The 6,866-nt window shown below is 35.3% G+C and overlaps 1 non-coding gene across 1 annotated transcript; it reads right to left on the bottom strand.

Moving 5' to 3' along the window:
* Positions 1-914: 914 nt before the first annotated feature.
* On the bottom strand, positions 915-1,021 carry LOC145168023 (small nucleolar RNA R71). Its single transcript, XR_013741619.1, has one exon. It is a non-coding gene; the product is annotated as a small nucleolar RNA R71 (small nucleolar RNA).
* Positions 1,022-6,866: the final 5,845 nt, after the last annotated feature.

The raw sequence follows: 6,866 nt of genomic DNA on the forward strand, positions 1-6,866 counted from the left end.
CAGCTCCTCAATTCCCAAACAACAACAATGGAAACAATGACAACAATGGGAACAACAACAATGCATGTGCACCAATCATCCAACAAGTACAACCACAACCAAACAGAAACAACCGTGGCCAGAATGGTGGAAGCGAAGGAAATTGGGCACAAAATATTTGAGGCAATGTAGGAAACCACAACGGTGGTAATGTTAGAAACCAGAACCAAAATCCTAGAAATGTTGGTCCTCAATTCGGTATTGGTGGTAATGGTGGTAACGAGGATGACTGGGATATTGATGATGGAAGTGGCAATGGAATTGGTTGGAATCAGAACCACAACGGTGGTAATAGGCGGAATCAAGGTAATCGGGGTGGAAACGGGAACTATAACAATAACTAGAACAACCAGAATTTCCCCAATTGTGACAACAATGACTACTACGATAGGTTCGGAAATCAAGGCTTTGAGAATCAATACCGAAGGAATCCAAATGGTGGATTCAACAATGCAAATGGAGGATACTACAACGAAGGTAACCAATTCCCTCATCTTTACTTTCCGCAACCTAATAGACAATTTGTGGCGTCTCATTTTCAGTCGGGAGAGTATGATGATGCTTCACCTATGCTCTTCGCGGATGGAAATGAGCACCATGTGGAAGTAAGGCCATAACTAATTAGTGTCTTACCCGTCTTCAGAGGCCATAAAACTGATGATTAATACAATCACCTCTATGAGTTCCTTGCAATTGCTAACACGAATACTCCGCGAGGAACTAATAGAGATTCCTTTAGACTTCACTTATTTCCGTTCACTTTAAAAGAAAAAGCTAAGTACTTGTTCACTTCTCATCCCCCCCATAGTATTACTACTTGGGAGCAATTAAAAACTAAATTTTTGCAAGAGTTTTACCCTGCTAGTAAAACAACGGAAATAAGAAAAGCGATACAAGATTTTGCACAAAAACCCAATGAAGAATTTCATGATGCATTTGAACGCCTTGAGGAATTGTTGCGTTCATGTCCCCATCATGAATTTCCCTATTGGCAACTTGTACGTTTCTTTTATGATGGAGTTGACACTGCCAATCAAACCATGATTAACGCCTCGTCTGGAGACACTATTATGATGCAAGATAGTGAAAATGCTTGGCAATTCTTGGAGTAGTTGAGTCATGGTTCAAAATCCCATTACTCAGCTAAGAAACGGGACACCCCAGTTTCATCTGGTGCTACAGTTGGACTAGACAAATGAAGGGTTTTGAGCATTCTAACACTCCTATGGTGTACATGCAATCCTAAATACCTTGGATCTATGTTTTCTCTATTATACATGCAAACTTGAAGTTTCCAAGGTATTACCCTAACTAGCATACAATATTTGATACTTGGGTAATATAAACAAGTTAGAAGACATACCTTTTATGTAGCTTGATTCCATGGAGCTTAAGAGCCTAGTACCTCAAGTGTGACACCTCAAATGGTTCACACAACATCACCAATATCTTGGAATAACTTGATAGAAAAGGTTCCTATGCTTAAATCGGCTATCCCTCACATATATGTATCACTAGTGCCAATTTTGTGAACAAAGGACTCCTTTATATATTATGGAGGATTAGGGTTACATCCATGTAAACCCTAATACCCATGACCTTTCATTTACATAGGATCCATGGGTTAAAAGCTCAATGGACTATCCATGGACTTCCATACACTCGTAGCCCATCCTAAATAAACCTTGGCCCATTCCATATATATATAAGAGTACATATTTAATTAGCCTCTTTTTATCACTAAATTAATTCCAAATTAATTCTTGATCAATACTAATTAAATAATATGATTTCATATTAATATATTAGAACTTATAATATATCAATATAAATCACAAATAACCTCTTCTCACAAAAAGTCTATCCAAATGTTCCGATGCCATGCAATCCAAATGGACCATGCCATATCGGGTCAAGTACATACCAATTATAGTTATGGGCTTAGACACTAATCTAACAGTCTCCCACTTGGATAAGTCTAAAACTATTATTGCGTATAACTTCAAAACCCGACTAGCAATCATAGCTCTTGAAAGCTGTTGTCGAACTCTGAACAAATCAATGATGCGTACATTAGATAAGGGATCATATATTCCTCCATTCTAGGTATCATATGGACCGAGACATGGATTATAATCATTCTCTCTTTCCATTTGTTGTTTCCCGATTTCCGATTTATGACGACCGACTAATTGAACAAATCAAATCAGTCCAGGCTTGGCCAAGCACTTCGGGGTGCCATCACTAAATCATTGAGGGGCCCACAGATATCACTTTTATCCCTTCAAGGGTAAAAGGAATGGATAAACTTCGACTCATATGCTTGTTCTACTACTTGTTGAATCATACACAAAGGCAGTTTTATAACATCGAGTTACCAATGTGTTTTCGTACAATCAATGTATAAACAACTCATAGGCAACAACTCATATCTCTAGGTTTGAAGAATATAAGATATTATCGTCTCATGATCACTCGTGATAAAATCCATGAAATGAGTCAAATGAGCATGGGTTTAATCCAATACTCAGAACTTATGAGCATTCATGAATGTTGTAGCAACTCTTGCTATCTCCACTACCTTGGACATCTACAAACTAGCTTCATAACAGTCTTGCCTTAATATCTACTTCCAACGTATTATCGACTGTGGATGGTTTGAATAACTTAGTCATTCAGGAAGAACGTCCTAGTTATTCTGGAAGTCAAAACATGCAAAGTGAAACACAAGAATAATCGAATCCAATATGGTCTCAGAACTTATGAATATAAATAGAACACTTTTTATTTATCACCATATTGATCACACATTATTCATTGCATACTGTTTCAAACTATCAACTTTAGTACTTGAATTAAAACAATAGTTGTCCCATGCTCCAAGCATGTACACTATGTTTTCTAAACACTAGTCATGCCATACACCAAGTACACACACAATGTTTGTCCAAACATTAGTTATGTCATACACCAAGTATGCACACTAAGTTTGTCTATGATCTTTACTTTGTGAAACAGATCGATTGAACATAATACCAATGATTCTCATTTCACAATCCCAAATCCTTACTGTAAATGCAAGAATTCCAAATTCCTGCCATTTACCAAAATCTGATGGATTTTAAACTTATATGCACTGATCCTCTTGTAATGATTATGCACAGTGAGAAAGACTTGTCAACATACATTACAGAGTATTCCAATGGAGATCATTCCATGGAAACGAAGTCTCAAATTCAAAGTATATTCCTTTAAACATCCTTCTTGCATTAAGTTTCCTAATCTTACACATATTTAATGAATAACTTCCACCTGTGAAAGATTTCCATATTTCCATTTTGACTATCACTTCTGACCAAGAGTTGCCTCTTTTCAGAATATGTCAATATGGTCCTTCCAAAATTAACACTATACTTCCAATTGTCCCTGAGCAACCAATCTTTGGTAAACCTTAGATTTTCCTCAACAGTTGCTTAATCAAATTAGTCATATCCAGTTCTAGTACTTTTTCCCTCTTAATGCCATAGGCATTTGGAAAAATTTAGAATAGATGAATATTATAGCACATTCAATCGATCCTATATCCGAAGCATATGGGACACGATTCATGATGTCTCAAATAAAGACATGATACTAGACCAATCTTTTGCTATAATATTTCTATTTCTATTTGCCATGTTCTCATAATTCAGATTATGAAAAGGGATGCCGTAATCATAATCAAATTTTTAGAATGCAAATAATGTTCCCATATATAGAATTTCCTTATGTTGAACCATTCCAACATAAGATTCATATATATACTTGACTAAATTTGATTAAAATCTCACGATCTAAGGTTTTAGATTTGAAATGAAGTATAATTTCCTCTCCCTTAATTATAGTAAAACAACTTTTCCCAATTGAAACTTTTGTTTTCTATAATTAACATTGCTAACTTGCAACACTTATTATAATTATCATACTCCCACTTGCATGATGATTATTAACATAACACTTATGCTCCCACTAGCTTTGACATGTACTCAGAAATTAACTGGTCTTCTAGAAATCAATACTTTATTGACTTTCTTACCAAAGTTCCGATTCCTGATAGGAGATGTTTTGATAAAACTTTATCAAAATCATACACCTTTCCTTAGATAGCTCATATGTGTGTCTAAACAATTTTAGAACTATGAAAAGGGATGTCGTAATCACAGTCTCAATTGTTTAGACCTTTGCTATTCCTCACAAGTCCAGGTTAGTGTGTTGGTTAACCACACACACTCCATTAAAGACTTTGAGAATGCAAATATCACAATTGCTATCTACTTAAAATCTACTTAGTGAAAGCGTTTCCTCACCATCATTTTCATGAATCGGAGAGAAACCTTATGACACTTAGATTTTATGGTGTATGTGTTCCTATCAATGTGAAGTTTTCAAAACCATAATCACAAGACAAGGTTAGTGACAAATCCAAACTCATATGGATTGAACTTGTACAGTCTTAACTTCTTTCCACCTAGCAGCACAAGGGCCTACCCTTGCTTCCAAGTTTTTATGCAAACAATTAAGAACTCTCAGAAATCAAATGCAAAGTCAACTTTAACTGGAATGGGCGCAGAAATAGGAATATGTCAACACGATAGGTTTTAAACCTCATGTCGTGTGCTAGTGATAAACTACATGTTTTTATTCTTGATTAGATCTTGAAGCTTTTTCAAGATCTTTAAGACCCCCACTGTCCTCTTGACATATAGGACTCACTTGCCAAATATTCAAGAGATAGTGCGGATTCTTTATCAAGACAAACACTTCACATAATTGGCCTTAGTTGGTCTTTGTTTTATCCAAAACATCACAACTTACCAATTTCAAATGTACAAGAGTAGGACACACTTTACTCTTACAGTTGACAAGTGTTAATAAACCTTTCTTTAAGATATGGCACTCAAGTTACCATCTTGGAGTATGACTCTAAGAATTGTTTGGAATGAAGTATGACTCATCTTCTTGATTTAACCATTTTACCAATTATTGATTCCTCTTCTTAGCCGTAGGAAGGCACTAAGATGTCCTTAGAGGGCCAAATGTGAAATGGTTTCTTAATCATTAAGATGATCACAAAACATGATACTAAAGTACTCTCCCATCTTTTCAGATTTGAAAAACTTTTATCTTTCTACCTAATTTGATTATTCTCATTCGTTCTGCCATACATCGAAACTTTTCCAATGTTTCAGAATTATACTTAAACTTGTAAGTATAACCATATTTACTAAACTTTAGTAAATCATGACGAATAGTCTTATTGATCTTTTGTGGTGGACTTGACCAGTGTACAAGAATGTGTACTCGATCCCTTAGTCCTTCACTTAACTCACATATACATGTGAACAAGGAATTAGTCTTAATTTTCCAAAGATGAAAATTCTCATTCATCATACTATACAACTTGCATGATTCCAAGTTTCGGTCCAATTGAAACTTGGGTGATGAAAATCTTTCCTTATTTGGTAAATTGAGACACTACCACAAATGAAAGAATCAAATTCATATTTCCATTATTGCTAGAAACATACAAATATCAATTTTTCATAAATGCCATTGCTAGGAGATATAATAAAATAAAACAAATTTTATTTATTTATAAAATGCGGAAAAACCTTTTCCTTACAATGCAAGTTAAATGAAAACTATGCTATTACATATTTTCTAGCAATCTATCATAACTCCTAAGTAGTAGCTCAAGAATCCGATCTTCGAACGATGCGATTGAAATCCATCTTCGCGATCAGATTCATCATTCTCTTCTTTAAGTTTCCTTCCCTTTTCTTGATCCTACCATACATCAAAATGTATTAAGAATCTCCAATTAGGAACTTAATTGAGTTAGATAGTGGACTTACCTGAAGTAGAATCAAATTTTTTTAATTGATCAACCTTATGATCTTTCAGGTAAATAGGGCAGCTTCGCAACCAATGTCACTTCCTTTGGTAATAGAACCATATGGACTCTTTGGTAATGGTACACGAGACTGTCTCAGACTTAGCCTCTCTCTTTACCATTTCGTCAACCGAGTTGACTATGGCCAATCCCTTTCCATTGGGAAGAGAAAGTTTTTCCGGATTTTCAATGTTACCATTGTCAATGTCCATGGAAGTTTGGGAAGTTGATATTCTAATCAAATTTGCTTTACCAGTGCTCCAAATCATTGTTGATTCAGCAGCACCTAGCAAATAGATAAGATCATTAAGGGTCATGTCATAGTCTATTTTATAGTAGTCCCAAAGGAAAGTCACTCTGTGACTTAGAAAGTGATTGAACAAACAACTTTCTCAATACTTTGACACCCAACTCTCCCGGCTTGTCAATATGTGAATTTAACTCCAAGATGTGAGCACACATAGACTTTGCTTGCCAATAGGGCTTGAGTGACCTTGAACTTTTCAAGAACATGTGGGTTAGGGAGAATAATTGGAGGAGGTGAAGGAAGAGAAGTGTGATTTCCATGAACCAACCATGGGACATCATCTTCATTAGGAAAGCTTGTTCCTAGGAATTTGGGAAGATCATAGTTGTCTGAACCAGACATCTATAATGGGAGATATTCAAGTTAGTTGATTTAAGTCCTTAATATAACACCTAATATGAAATATTAAGGCTAGGACCCAACACAATACTTTTATAACTTGGAAGAGGGATGTCGTAATCCAAGCTATAAAATATTTGAAGGTAGGCGAATGACGATTCACCAATTTCCACCATGAAAAACGAAATAATTTATTAGGTATTCATTGGATTTGAAACTCCTAGGTCTTTTGAGATTCATTGAACTTTT

Source organism: Lactuca virosa, chromosome 3 (assembly GCF_052849685.1).
Source record: "Lactuca virosa cultivar CGN04683 chromosome 3, Lactuca_virosa_CGN04683_v6, whole genome shotgun sequence".
In the NCBI taxonomy this organism is placed as follows: Eukaryota; Viridiplantae; Streptophyta; class Magnoliopsida; order Asterales; family Asteraceae; genus Lactuca; species Lactuca virosa.